The sequence below is a fragment of the Podarcis bocagei genome (genome assembly GCF_964188305.1).
Source record: "Podarcis bocagei genome assembly, chromosome: 9".
NCBI lineage: Eukaryota > Metazoa > Chordata > Lepidosauria > Squamata > Lacertidae > Podarcis > Podarcis bocagei.
Genome location: NC_138134.1, coordinates 66591276 through 66607224, shown reverse-complemented (window position 1 = coordinate 66607224; position 15949 = coordinate 66591276). Strand labels below are relative to the sequence as shown.

At 44.6% G+C, this 15949-nt stretch overlaps 1 protein-coding gene across 1 annotated transcript in view; it reads right to left on the bottom strand.

Moving 5' to 3' along the window:
• NKX6-1 (NK6 homeobox 1) overlaps positions 1 to 15949 on the bottom strand; it is a 331973-nt gene that overhangs the window by 287150 nt on the left and 28874 nt on the right. The window lies entirely within an intron of this gene.

Below are 15949 nucleotides of genomic sequence, written 5' to 3'. Positions count from 1 at the left end.
GAGGGGGAGGCCATGGGCGGACCATTTGGGGCAGCGCGGAGCCTGCGGGTTAAAGACGCTTCAGGTTAAATCTTTTCAGGTTGCGTCCTGCAGTGACCCGGAAGTAAAGGAATGGGTTACTTCCGGGTTTCACCGCTCGTGCATGCGCAGACGCTCAAAATGACATCACACGCATGCGCAGAAGCAGGGAATCATGACCCGCGCACGCGCGGATTGCATTCCTCTCAGGTTGCAAACTGGCTCCGGAACGGATTCTGTTTGCAACCAGAGGTACCACTGTATAGGTCACGGAATCCAGCTTTTCTTGGCACAGAATTTGAGCTGCCTTGGTGAATGAATCACTATTTCCCCTGCCTTTTTAGCACAGTAGATACACATGCCTTCCCATAATATCACTCTGGGTGTGGCTTGTTTGCCTCCGTTCCTGAAATAGAACCATGTGAAGAAAAATACCCATAGAGTTATCTTTACCTCCGATGGTATTTGGGGCCATCTATATAGGCCCTTAGGGACACCGGTGGCGCTGTGGGTTAAACCAAAGAGCCTAGGACTTGCCAATCAGAAGGTTGGCAGTTCAAAACCCCATGATGGGGTGAGCTCCCGTTGCTCGGTCCCAGCTCCTGCCAACCTAGCAGTTCGAAAGCACATCAAAGTGCAAGTAGATAAATAGCTACTGCTCCAGCGGGAAGGTAAACGGCGTTTCCGTGCGCTGCTCTGGTTCGCCAGAAGCAGCTTAGTCATGCTGGCCACATGACCCGGAAGCTGTACACCGGCTCCCTCGGCCAATAAAGCGAGATGAGCACCGCAACCCCAGAGTCGGCCACGACTGGACCTAAGGGTCAGGGGTCCCTTTACCTTACCTATATAGGCCCTTATCATCTGTGGAACAAAGAAAGGGATTCTTCCGTTCCTTCTTAGATACGCCACACATTGTGCAGATGCTCATCTTAGATCCAGCTGCATTGGAACACAGCACGCTGCCTTCTCCTGAGTTAGAGCAATGGCCTATCCAGCTTCATATTGCCAACCCTGGCTGACAGCAGCTCTCCAGGGTTTCAGACTGGGATTTTTTTTCTAGCCCTATCTGGAGATGCTGGGTATTAAACAAGGTCTGTCTGCGTGCAAAATAGACACTCCACATTTGAGCTATGGCTCTTCCAGAATTTTGACATCAATGGGTATTTTATCATTGGCTTCAATAGGATAAAGTTTGTTGCTATAAGCTCCTCTCCTGCCTCCTTCACTTCCTCTCCCTCATTTAGTCAGACTAGCCTTGGGGAACCTGTGACCCTTGATACGCTGTTGGACAACAATGATCTATACATTCTTGGACTGCAGTGCATGGTCAATGGTCAGGGATGATGGGAGTCGTAGTTCAAATCTGAAGTACCACAAGTTCCCATCCCTACATTAGGCCAATAAATTGCCAAGATTTCTCAAGTAGCACACCCCATTCTAAGCAGTATATAAGCCCGGGTGGGCTAGGCCTATGAAGCAAATTCTCCACATTAATTACAGTCTTCAAAAATAATGAAAGTTGGATGTGACCTTTAAAACACTAAAAATACAGTCCCTACTAATACGGGTCCTTTTATGCCTAAACTGAGCCGTCCCCCCACTGTAAATTACGAGGCTAACAGCTGGCTGCCAATGAAGCCAACTATTAATTGTGCGCTCACCACACAGCCTCGTGTAAATCAATATGAGCAATGAGCACTGTTGCCTTCTCCTATACAGAGGTGATATAGATACCCAACCCACAATGTGAAGTAATTTAAGGCCGGCTGTCAGATCTCTTGGGCTAGCCATCATCATTGGTTGCTTTGTTGCCATAAACAGAGGGAAAGGGAGAGAATGAAGGAAAACGCCGGCTCCGTTTTAAGCAAGTTAGTCCAACTACAGCCATGGCAACACAAAAATGGCCGGGGGTGGGTGGGGTTGCCCAAAGGTGCAGCAAAATCAAGTGCTTCAAGGGTGGGGCTCCTTTCTTCAGCCTGAGGGCCTTATTACTACATTGGCAACCAGGGATGGATGAGGCCAGAGTAAAAAGCAAGAGGAGCAATGCTTGTTATGCTCAGTGCAATGAGTTACATTCCAGCATGCAAAAGTCGAAAGATTACTACAGCCAAATTCACTCGAGGAGTGCTGTGGCCTGGTGATAGACTCAGCTACATTAGTCAAAAAACAGTGTTTTGAATGCATTATAAACATGCAACACCAGATGGCGCTGGAGAGCACAAAACTTTTCTATGCAATTTTACATAGCGGTTTTTCTCTCTCTTTTGTTATAATGATTTAATTTTTGACTTATTTATACCGGGGGCTTTTCCCCCTGTGTGTAGATTTATCCATAGTCTCAAAGGCCCAACATAGAGGGTTCATTCAGCACCCAAGTATGAGATTCCCCACCCCGATTTACTTATTCAACTAGTAGAGGGACAGGGAACATTAACAGCCAGAGAGCCACATTGCCTTCTGAACAACCTTCCAGGGATCATGTGTCAGTGGTGGGTGGGGCCAGAGGCAAAAGTGGGTGGAGCAACACATGTAAATTTTACCTTGGTACGTACAATAAGCTACCTTGTGTCACACAAACATCCCCTCTGCCTACATCCAGTCAAGCAAAGGGTATTATCAGAATTCAAGGACACATTTAAGCCTGGCAAAGAAAACCTTAGAGGATGTAAAGCTGGGCTGCTGAAAGGTCTAGCGGGGGAGAAGAAGGAGGAGGAGGAGGAGGAGGAGAAGAGTTTGGACTTGATACACTCCCCTTAAGGAGTCTCAAAGGTCACCCAGCAGCTTCATGTGGAGGAGCGGGGAAGCGAACCCGGTTCACCAGATTATGAGTCCACCGCTCTTAACCACTACACCATGCTGGAGGCAGTGTGGCCTGGGATAGTCTCCTAAGGAACAGGCAGATAGGCCTGGGAGGCCTTCTGAGAGTCCTGAGGACCAGATAGAGAGGGTTGGGCGGGCCACATTTGGCCACCAGATCTCAGATTCTCCACCTGTGAAGGAGTCATACATATGTGCCCTGATGAATGACATTATTAACCAGCACCACCAGCATTTTCCCTCATCCTTGATTCCCATGCCTGCTGCTTCTCTGCTGTAAAATCTCCCCCACTCGTTTTTTTGTACCATGACTAACCTTCTCCTTGCCAATACTTCCCCACCCTCAAAAAAAAGCATTTAAAGAAACCCAGGTCTCCCTGGAACATAGCTTAAAAACTGGCTTAGGGAGCACTTTGCTGATCGAAAGGTATGGTGTTGCCGTGAAATCTAAATGCAAATTCCATTCATCTATTTCCATTTATATCCCGTCCCATCCAGTAGCAGTCTTTGTGCAGCTTACACTAAATCTTTCTCTATTTAGCACTTTCTTTCTTTCTTTCTTTCTTTCTTTCTTTCTTTCTTTCTTTCTTTCTTTTTTCGAGGAAACAAAATCTAAGCCAGCTAAGTGCAATAGGTATGAATCAGAAAACAAAGCAGACTTAGCAAACCGTGCACAAAGTCATTCCGAAGTCCAGGTCAGATCCCCAGATTCTGATTCAACACAGTTGACTTTTAGATGGGACTATTCCAGGACTATTGTGGATTGTTTGAGCCCCGGAGTGCCATTACATTTCAGGATGAAATCCTTTGGATTGATAAAGTCAATGCACTTGTTTCCATCCTCAAAGGTTCTGACTCGTCTAGGATGGTGGTGGTTGGTGTGTTTTTCTCCCTTTCCCCCAGTTCAAGGAGAAACACAAAAAATGAGAAAACTACCAAGCTGAAAAAGAGTCATTGTGATGTAGCAGAGCATCGCTCCACAAACCGTGTTTCTGGCAGTAGATTGGATTACCTGTATATTGTACAATAAATGGGTTAGAAATCCAAGCAGCCGCTCCACTTGTTTTTGTGTGTGCGCGCATGGGGCAAAATTCATATGTCAAGAAGCCTTTGACAAACGTTATTTCCATACTTAAATTGAGCAATGAATTGAAACTGGCAAAAGGGAAAGAGAGGGGGAGAGCGAACGTATGCCACAATGGCGCCTTTTAAAAATTGCTTTATCTATTGATGGTTTTGTCCCACACTCAAAGCAATTTCAAGACTTTCCAGAATGTGAAACCTGGAAGAAAACTGAGTTCTAATTAAATCAGCAAAGGTTCCTTTATTTCCCGCAAACAATGCGAGTCAAAAGTGATCTTTTCCGCAAGGAAAAATTAAATTAAGCTTGGTGTGAGACGTCTGCTATTCCCAATGCATTTCCACATCAAATGTTTATAACAGCTTTTATTCTCTTCATAATGGTGTCAATGGAAGAGGGAGAATCTCCCCAAATATAGAATTCCAAAATCTTCATTTTGCATTAGAATACATTCTTCTGCAAGGCTGGAGCACAGAAAAGGCCATTCACTTCTAGTGTGGCTTCAGTTAAGTGATCTGCTAAGTTAATAAATCCCCTTATTTTCATATTTAATTACAGGAGTGCAATCTAAAGCAAATGCACAAAGACCGCCTTCTTAGGGCTTGTCAGTGGTGGATAATTGTGGTATAGCAGGATGCGTTAATTTTTACAATGATATTCATGACTTAACACAAAGGTTCATTAGCTTGGGGAATTAACTAACAGAACATTGCATTTGTTCACATCTATCTGTCTAGGCTTCAATCTCTTTTATTGTTATTGCCCATGCCCACTGGGGATGAGCCACATTCGAGTAGGTTGTAGGCACCTACCGGTTTACAGGCTTTCTAATACAAAAAGTATCACACACACACACACACACACACAGAGAGAGAGAGAGAGAGAGAGAGAGAGAGAGAGAGAGAGAGAGATTAAAAAGTCAAAGATAGTTTAATTAGCCAAAGGTCTGGGAGAAGAGGAATGTTTTTGCCTGGCAACTAAAGATATGTAGAGAAGGCACCAAACGAGCCTCCATAGGGAGAGCATTCCACAAACAGGGAACCACCATCAAAAAGCACTTTGAATTGGGCCCCAAAACTAATTGGCAGCCTGTACAGGTGGCGCTGTGGGTTAAACCACAGAGCCTAGGACTTGCCAATCAGAAGGTCAGCGGTTCGAATCCCTGCGACGGAGTGAACTCCCATTGCTCGGTCCCAGCTCCTGCCAACCTAGCAGTTCGAAAGCACATCAAAGTGCAAGTAGATAAATAGGTACCACTCCAGCGGGAAGGTAAGCGGCGTTTCCATGCGCTGCTCTGGTTCACCAGAAGTGGCTTAGTCATGCTGGCCACATGACCCGGAAGCTGTACGCCTGCTCCCTCAGCCAATAAAGCGAGATGAGCGCCACAACCCCAGAGTCAGCCACAACTGGACCTAATGGTCAGGGGTCCCTTTACCTTTACAGTTGTGCCAGGATTGGTGTCATATGCCCCGGGAAGCAGCCTGGCCACCAAATTCTGCACCAGTTGAAGTTTCCGAACCATCTTCAGAGGCAGCCCTACTTATAACGTGTTGACACATTCACTGCCTGGGCTGCAGATGTAAAGGAGAAGTAGAGTTGTGTGTCATCAGCATATTGCTGACAACATACTCCAAAACTCCAGATGACCCTACTCAGTGGTTTCATGAGGGATGGGTGGGTAAAGTCAAACCCTGAGGAACCCCACATTGAAGGCTCCATGGGGCTGAAGAACACTCCCCAAGTATCGCCCTCTGGGAGCGACCATTCAAGTTGCACAGGAACCATCACAAAGTGGTGCTACCCACTCCTAACTTGGCGTGCGGCTCCAGAAAGAGACCATGGTTGATGATATCAAAAGCTGCTACAAGGTTGAGAAGAATTAACAGGGACACATTTCCCCTGTCTCACTCCCAACAGAGGTCATCATACAGGGTGGCATGCCGGCTGTGGACGATAGGATTTGGACTCCAACATCTGCAGAACATCACATTGTTACTCTTGGTCTAGAGCAGCCTTTCTCAACCTGTGGGTCCCCAGATGCTATTGAACTACAACTCCCATCTTCCCTAGCTAGCAAGGCCAGAGCTCAGGGACGATGGGAGTTGTAGTCCGACAACATCTGGGGACCCACAGATTGAAAACCACTGGTCTAGAGGAAGCACTTTCAAAACGGAAGGCAATTGTACATACTAAACTCGCACTGCCTAGAAGGATTCTTCTCTATCACAAGAAAGCAAAGGAGGACTTGTGGAGGTAGGTATGGCTTGGCTGAAAGGCAGAGCCAATATCTGCTGCTTCTTAAGGGATGCTGCAGAGGCTTTCCTGTTGGATATTTTGGAAAGAGAAGCTGTTGAGCATGTCATTCTGCTTCTCAGTGGGTGAAACAAAGAAGATAGCATGAGAAGCAAAACGCCTCTTAAAAAAGAAGGGTGGACAGTTGTTGTGAAAAGTGCAAGGTCCTGCTTCTTCTCCACTTCTCCACCAGCATTCACTGACTGGAAGAAGGTGGGGACCAGAGAGGAGTTACTACACGTAGAAGCTACCTCTGTATGGAGACCCACCTCACTCAGTGAAAACCAGGGTGCCAGAGTGCACTTAGCGCACACAAAGCAGCATAAGGAAAAAAGGGGGAAGTGCCAATAACATTTAAGAGCACCATGGAACACCCCAAAATGGTGGATTTGTGATTTCACGAGCTTGGGGGTCAGACAGCTAGCAGGGGAAGAACAGGGAGCTTACAATTCACAAACCAATTTGTGTTGTTTCTGCAACACTGCAAAAGTGCAACTCATGCATATGTTAATGAAATTGCAAAGAAAGCTTTGGCTCCATTTCATCAGTGCTACTAGATTAGAGAGGAACAACGCAGTGAGTTTATGTGTCTTTAGAAAACACCCAAGTGCAAGGGGGGGGATTTGCACTATTTAGCATTCAAAATAAAATTGTACCAGCATGAGCAAAGAGTAAGGATTGGGGGAGGGGGAGTTAAGAACCTGTGATTAAGATAATAAGCCAGGCCATAAGATATGTCATGTTATCTAATAGTTTGCAAGATAGACTAATTATTTTCTTAAAAAAAGAGGTCCTGGGATTGGAATACCCTGGCCTCCAATATTTATGGGGGCAAATTTGGCTATTCAGTGGTTAACGAAAATCAACTCTGCATGTGCTTAGAGATACTCTCATCCTTACTGCTTCCCATTTCATAGGCCTTATCATTGGCATTCAAAGACAATTCAAGAGGCACTTCTGACCTGTGTATAGAGCGAGGCTGAAATTTCTCAGATCTTCCTGCCCCTCAAAAAACAAAACAAAACAAAATCACGGAGTATTCTTTTTCTAAGGCTGAATCCTAAACTCAGCTGGGATTAAGACCCAGAAGTATCTCAGTGGGACCTACTTTTGAGTAAGCATGTATAGGACACAGATGGAATTTGTTTTGTACATTGATTGATGCTTGCTGCTCTAAAGTTAAACTTTGGGGTGTGTAATCCTTACCTCTGTCATTGTCCTCTCATTGTCATTGTATGGTCATTGTCCTTGTCCTCTCCCTCCTCTGCTGTCTTCCTGTGTCAGATGTTTGACTGTAAGCTCCTACGAGAAGGGAGCTGTTGCTTTCTAATCTCGCTCTTTAAAGTACCAAGTACGAAACCATAGCATACAAAATGACAACAGCAGCAACAGCAACAACAGCCCATTCAGAAATGTTGCTCTACTCAAAAATGAATCACGAAACAAGAACACAAGCCTCATCTTCAGACTCACGTTGATTCAAAGGCAAAACAATTCTACTAATTCTGTGCAAATATAAATATGTGCCTAATATTTATGGATTGGTTTTCTTGTTAGGAGGGGCAGTTAAAAGTGATAGAGGACAAAACTGCCCAAGCTCATTAAGGCATAGCTAAGTGTACTCTATTCTTGTTTTAATGCAGTGATCTAATTAACCTTTTGGCAGAATTAAAATGACCTTGAGTTGGCCCAGTGACCTCAAATGCTTCATGTTGTTAACTTTAAACAAGCTTTTGGTGATGGCCGTGCACAACATCTGTTAAATCCGGCAAAAGGTCAAATCCATTAAAAATAGCCAGCCCAGGCATTGCTGATGGTGGCAAAAGGGAAGAAGGAAGGAAGGAAGGAAGGAAGGAAGGAAGGAAGGAAGGAAGGAAGGAAGGAAGGAAGGAAGGAAGGAAGGAAGGAACTATACTATTCACCACATCCACACATAATAGTAAGCTAGGGTTCTAGGCTTTATCAATCATGCTGTGTGCATGATGCAAACTCATGCATACAGCCTGATCATTCCAACTTTGTTGCTCCCTTGGGGAAGCGCCATAGCTCAGTGGTTGAGCATCTGATTTTTCAATCCTCACCATGTCCAGTTAGGGCTGGGAGAAAAACCATTTGCAACAAAGTAAAAAAACAAATTTTAAAAAATTATAAATATCACATAAATGTAATAAAAACAGATTTAACAATAACAACATCATTATTGTCGCTGCCCAAAAACCCCCACGAACATAGAATCATAGAACCGTAGAACTGTAAAGTTGGAAGGGACCCCACGTTTCATCTAGTCCAGCCCCCTTATAATGCAGGAATCTCAGATAAAGCAGCCATGGCAAGTGGCCACCCAACCTCTGCTTCAAAATCTCCAATGAACAAGAGCGTCAGATGGCAATGGTGGTTGCTCGTGAGTAACCAGGCAGGACTCCGACCTGTCTTTTACAGGTTTTATTTTGGTGCAAAACTATTTACAGTGCAGAGCCACAAGGTCACGTCTGCCTCAATCACTAGCAGAATTCGGGAGTGGTCATTTCTGGGTCCTCCCCCAGCATAAGAGCTTAGTCACCCCCAGCCTTTTCCTTCCTTCTTTGCGTTTTACACCTCTGCGCAAGGTGGGCGATGGAAGAGGCATACTTCCCTCCTGGCCGGCTTGGCCAGGAACGGTGCTGAGGCTCCCAGCAGCATCCTCTGGCCCTTTCCCCTCCCTTACCCCAGGGGTGTGGCTTTCCCTACCCTCAGACGGACGGGGTGTGGTGCTGGGGTTCCCAGCAGCATCCTCTGGTCCCTTCCCCTCTTCTCCACTGGAGGTGTGGCTTTCCCCACCGCAGGAAGAGGAACTGCTTCGCAAGATTTTCAGAGGTTCCCTGTTACCCAACTGCCCCTCTGCCTCCCTTCCCTATTCCGATGGCAGTCCCCTGACAAAGAGTCAACCACCTTCTGAGGAAGTCCGTTCCACTGTTGAGCAGCTGTCACTGCCAGAAAGTTATTCCTGATCTTTAGTCGGAATCTCCTTTCTTGCAACTAGAAGCCAGCAGTTCTAGTCCTACCCTCCGCAGAAGGTGAAAACAAGCTTGCTTTTTGTTTCTTTTTGTTTTTAAAAAAGTTTTTTTTATTATCAATTTCAACGTAACAAAATATCAAGACATATCATATTCATTATTTTTTTTCCTTTTCCCCCCACCTCCCCATCAAACCCTGCCTCCCTCCCCCCTAAGACTTCCCTCAGCTCCTCTCTCTGATTTCTCAACACATATTGTTCTCTGTATACTGTAAAATTGTATAAATCCTTATATTATCTGTCTACTATGTTAACAATCAATAAATTTGTGTATGTTTATTCAAAATCTGCCAAGGAGTCCAATTCATTTTGTTGTAAGTAATTTGTAAAAAGTTCCCATTCTTCTTTGAAGTCACAGTTGTGTGTCAATTTAGCCAGTTCTGCGTAGTTCATCAAATTCTCTTGCCACTGTTCCTTTGTCGGGGTTTCCTCATTCTTCCATCCTTGTGCTATCAAGACTCTTGCCGCTGTTGTTGCATGCATAAATAAGTTCTTTGTTTTCCTTGGCAGGTCTTGTCATACAATCCCTAACAAAAATGCTTCTGGTTTTAAACATTTTCTTCAATTCATTATATATCATTTGCTCCATCTTTCAACATGACAGCCCTTGAGATATTTGTATGGAGATGCATTGGTGGAAAAGCCATCATGTGTCAGATTTCTGCCCGTCATGAAGTCGTTATGTAAAAAAATAAACAGAAGTCAGAGAAACCTAATGAAACCTGAGCGTCCTTAGAAGACGGCTCAGGGCACAATTTTAAACCAGCTTTGTTGGTCAGTAAGAAAAGCAAAATTGTATCTTCAAAAATTACCTGCACTGGTATAGTGTAATAGAGGATGAAGCGCAGTATAGCTTCCCATGTGCATCTTCTTGGTCACTGTGGACTAGATAAGCAGAATATTGATCTACTGTAGATAAGCCTTTGAACTGATCCAGCAGGGCTCTTCTTCAATTCTTGTCCTGATTCTAATCTAATTGGCTCGAAGCGAGAAGGTTAATTGGCTGAAATGTCTTTACACAAATGGAGATTGGTGCCTTCTGTGAGATTTTAGCTCACCCCTTTCAAATCCTGTGGCAACAGGGGTCTCTCACCCCATAGAGGTGGTCCTTGAGATCACTCACCAGCCAAGAGAGGGTCCAGTTACAGCTGCATTGACTCACTATTAAAAACCAAAGGTTTAAGCACAAGGCTTCCTTAGCGAGTGAATCATGTGACGCCAAGTCCTTGAAACTGATATTTATTCCCCCTGGTTTGCAACTGTGTGTTTCTGCAGCAAGTCTGAAATACTGCAAAAGGTGAAAGGTAAAGGGACCCCTGGCCATTAGGTCCAGTCATAGCCAACTCTGGGGTTGCGGCGCTCATCTCGCTTTACTGGCCGAGGGAGCCGGCGTACAGCTTCCGGGTCATGTGGCCAGCATGACTAAGCCGCTTCTGGTGAACCAGAGCAGCGCACGGAAATGCCATTTACCTTCCTGCCAGAGTGGTACCTATTTATCTACTCACACTGGCATGCTTTCGAGCTACTAGGTGGGCAGGAGCAGGGACCGAGCAACGGGAGCTCACCCCCTGGCAGGGATTCGAACTGCCGATCTTCTGATCGGCAGGTTCTAGGCTCTGTGGTTTAAGCCACCTGCGTCCCTTGAAATAGAGCAAACACAGCCTTAATTTTGGAAAAACCTAATTGTTGCCTTTACAGTTCCTGAATCATAAATGTACTCTGTTAAAGTGACCGTCATTGTCTGATTGAGGTTCAGTTCCTGCTTACAGGAGACTGGTAAACAGGTCTTCCTGACAGGCACAAGGGTTAGCGGGCTGATCTCTGCTACTATTAGGGGTCAGGATAGTCACTGTCCATCGTTACACTACTAGCTTTAATGAAACCCTTTCGCTGGCAGCACCTGCTGATAAGATATGCACCTAGACTTCCCTTCTCTCTCTTTTTTATCATGCACTATTGAGTGCATATTTGGCTCTTAGGGCATTTTCAGTCACATTATTCAGAATCCCTTAATGCACCCCACGAACGGCGCATGGGTCATCAGTGTGCTGATTTTAGCTGAACTGTTTACATCCGTCTCACTATTAGCTTCATTTGGCTTAATCATTTATATCAGATGATGAACTCAGCAAGGCTGAGCGTTCCCTTTTCCTTTCTTCCTGCAGTGCCAAAGGTACTTTTCTTTCATGAACTGCTCATATAGCCCCGCTCTGTGCTGTTTCGCCTTCCAAAAAAAGGAGGAAAAACCCCGATTCTGATGTACTACATTAACCCAGTGCATTCACATTGGTAATGTGGTAATTATTTTGCATAATCAATACCATCAAGTCCCTTTTCTTGGGACCCCCTTGGTGGTTATTTACATTTATGCCAGAGATGTCAGATTCCATCAGGAGCAAAACCGATTTTCTTGCCCTACATGCGCTCTCCAGACAACCTCTAATTCCCCCCTAAATCTATTTGTGCTCTTTTTGCCCCCCAGTTTGTTCTGCTGCTGTAAGCATTGGGGTCTTGGGTGTGTAAAACAAGCCTTTAGCGCACCAAGGCGTGAAAGAACAGGCACGGTCTTATATTAATTGCTGTTAACGCCGATGATTATTTATGATAATTATTTATTTTCCAAGCCGTTTCTGTTTATGATGTGATGCATTCGAGGCCCGAGCACATTAGGTGCATTATTCATTGGGTACATTTGTCAGAACATGCATGTGTATAAAGAACTAATGATCCATATTAAATTAATGACGCTATAAAAAAGAAAAATGCCCCCCTATACCACGCAGCTCAGGAAGGCGACTCCAGCCTTAGAGAAACCGCAGGAAGGGGTGGGGCGGGGGGGGACCTAATCAGATGAAGCATTGGACTCTCCTGCTCCCCAAATTTCATTTCTCGAAATGCGCTTGTACACAATGTTGGTTTTTATTAAAACAAATTAATTCAGTCATTAAGGAATCATACGGCAAGTGTCTCATAAGTCAGGACCTTCAGTGTAACAAATTGATTAAATGACTGTGTAATAGTCTCTTTAAACAAATCTAGTGTAACAAGTTAATAGATCTGCTCAATTACCATGCTGGTGTGGTGAGGATGTGGGCAACACAGTCATTAAACCTGGGAGATTGTTGTAGAGTGTTTTCTGTATGTAGGTGCCTATATACATACATATATATATATACATATATATATATATATATATATACACACACACACACACACACACACACACACACACACACACCCCTCTGGAACTTGATTGCTAGCCTGGCAATTAATCAAAAAACACAGATTTGATGGTGGCAGCGTAGAACACTTACAGATTAAAAGAGGGAAGGAAGGGAGGAAGAAACTTTGTGATGGATCTATAATGAAAATAATTCCAAGTTAATAATTACTAAAAAGGGGGGGAGGTATTATCGGCGGAGCTGCTATGTGAATGAGTCACTCTGTTCTTTACTTGTACCTGTTTGGTCTCTAACTTGATAAAGAATAGGGAATGGTTGTTTAGAGATTGGGAAGGGTTGTTTTTTTCAGTTCGTGTTTTAATGCAAACCTACATAAGATCCACCCTTTCCTGTCCTATGAAATTTGCACATCTCTGAATTTTGTGATACATTGCTCCAACTTTTTAAAAAAATAATTAAACAATGTGTGCCCCAAAAAGCGTATATCATGGGGGAGGGTGCACACAAATGTGTACATTAGTGAAAATTGTGTTTTAAAATGCATTATATTGGGGGTGTTTGCTCGCAAATTGCATCTGTAAAGAGAAATACAAACAAAATGGCCTGTGACGTTTCATAGGTGCTTTTTTATATAAAGATAATAAAGTTTACAAACTGATGTGAAAATGGGGTGGATTCTTGTTTGAGTTCATATATTACACAGTCCTCAGCTGAGGAAGCCCTTCGGGGCAAAATAATAATAATAATAATAATAATAATAATAATAATAATAATAATAATAATAATAATTTATTTATACCCCGCCCATCTGGCTGGGTTTACCCCAGCCACTCTGGGTGGCTTCCAACCAAATATTAAAAACAATACAGCATCAGACATTAAAATCTTCCCTAAACAGGGCCGCCTTCAGTTGTCTTTTAAAAGTAAAACAGTTGTTTATCACCTTGACATCAGCTGGGAGGGCGTTCCACAGGGCAGGCACCACTACCAAGAAGGCCCTCTGCCTGGTTCCCTGTAACCTCACTTCTCGCAGTGAGGGAACCGCCAGAAGGCCCTCGGCACTGGACCTGAGTGTCTGGGCTGGATGATGGGGGTGGAGACGCTCCTTCAGGTATACTGGGCCAAGGCCGTTTAGGGTTTTAAAGGTCAGCGCCAACAAGGAAATATCTGGAAACCTTGTTCCACCCAACCCAGCTGCCTGAGCCAGCCTGCCTGTGTTGGCTACCTATGCTGTCCAACCTCATCAGCTGTATAGTTCCTGTATAGGTGAGCCTTGGGTCCCTTCCAGCTCTAAGATTCTATTATTCTATTATTCTAAGATGTAGAGTTCATTTCGCTACAATAGGCTAACATGCATCCATTCTGAAAAATAAGGGTGAACAGTGAGAGAGAGAGAGAGAGAGAGAGAGAGAGAGAGAGAGAGAATTTGCATAGTGCTTTAGAACAGTAATCTTCAACCTTTTACCTTTTTCAGACCTGGAACCTGCTTTTAAGCCAAGCATACACATTTGGAAACCAATTTCTTAATTTTTTGCCATATATTTGTATGAAGTTAAGATTGCAGTTGTGACCCAGCTTAGATCAGGCCATGTCCCAGTAGTCAACCCCAATCCACCAGCTGAAGACTCAACTTGAGTAATCAAAAGCATGTTTGGTAGAAATGTGCTCTAAACAAGAATATAGAGTGGTTTGATGCAAAGATGCATACCAGTATTTGATGCATATACAACCTTTGTTGGTTGTATATAAAAGGGCATTTTTGCAGGTCTCCTACATCTTTAATAGTTTTTCGTGAAAGGGGGTCTCCTGCACCTTTAACAGTTGTACCTTGTCATGCATGCTTGCAAAAATGTGAATATTCTATTGGGACGCTAGCACACTAAAATGCAACTGGAATACGAAAATGCTAGCGTTATTTGATTTGATTTTTGAAAATGCAAACTCTATGGGACTGGGGAGAACTTAAGATTGAAAAACTAAAACATGAGAGGAAACAGATTTATCCATCCTTATGTGCAATCGGTGGTGCAGTCCAGAATTCCACACCTCTTTTTGCTCTCACGGCTCATTATTGCAAAATAAGAAAGGGCACGTGAGAGAAAACTCAAAAGGAGCACGGGGGTCATGCAGCAGGCTGTTCCATCTGCCCATCCAGCCTCTCTCCTCTTGACTTCCTGGGTTTTCCCTCTCCCTTAAGGGTGTGGAAGGAAAGACAGAGTCTCCTGCCCCCACCCCAGCCTGCACAATGCTATTTTGTTAAGTGTTTGATCTCTCCGATGACCCTGCCACTTTATCTGTTGGCTTTTATTTTTCAGGAGCCTGTTGCCCATACTTTACTCTAATAGTTGCTATAATTCTTGAGCAATGGAGCTCACTTTCGGCTGTGCTGAATTAAAAAGAAGGCACTTTAATACTGGCCCCCGGCAATACGCTAATGGCTTGACAGTGATGGATTTGCATAAAGATGAATGAGACGGGCTTGCTTGACATGACTTTTAATAAATGATTGAGAAGGAAGGCAGACGTTGTGTGCTTTGGGAGGTGGGAGGGAGAGCAAGGAAGATGCATTATGAAGACACGTGAGCTCTTGTGCCACCTCTACTTCATAGACTCCTATTACATAGGCACTCATTCGCCATTGGATAACACACGTGGTAATTTAGGAAGCCTCCAGAAATTTGGACCTAAAGCCCTTGTTCTTGGAATGGGGATGGCACATGGTTGCTGGGAATCAGTTCCCGCTTGCAAGTTTCCCGGAGATGTCTAGTTGGCCACTGCGAGAACGGAATGTTGGTCTGCTGTTACGTTCTTATGAAGCTAAATTTATTTCCCACTCCACAAGAAGGCGGGATGCGGGTGGTGCTGTGGGTTAAACCACAGAGCCTAGGACTTGCCAATCAGAAGGTCGGCGGTTCAAATCCCCGCAACGGGGTGAGCTCCCATTGCTCGGTCCCTGCTCCTGCCAACCTATCAGTTCGAAAGCACGTCAAAGTGCAAGTAGTTAAATAGGTACCGCTCTGGTGGGAAGGTAAACGGCGTTTCTGTGCACTGCTCTGGTTCGCCAGAAGCGGCTTAGTCATGCTGGCCACATGACCCGGAAGCTGTACGCCGGCTCCCTTGGCCAGTAAAGTGAGATGAGCACCGCAACCCCAGAGTCAGCCACGACTGGACCTAATGGTCAGGGGTCCCTTTACCTTTACCTTTACCACAAGAAGGCAAGCAACGTTTTTCACAAACCCCACCATGGATTGCAACCCAACTCAAGAAATTCCACACTCTGGCCCACTCCGGATTTTAAGAGAGACCACCAGCTTAGGTCTCCTGTTCAATGAGTGGCCGGGGACCATGCCATGCTTTAAAAATGTTATCAGGCAGTTCCAGGGTCTAGGCAAGCCAATTGGACAAATAAAGCAAACCAACCAGGCACTGTGGATATCAAGGGAAACAATCCTGTAAATCTGAATGATTTCTGAACCAGAACTGATGGGGTTCACCTATCCCTACTGA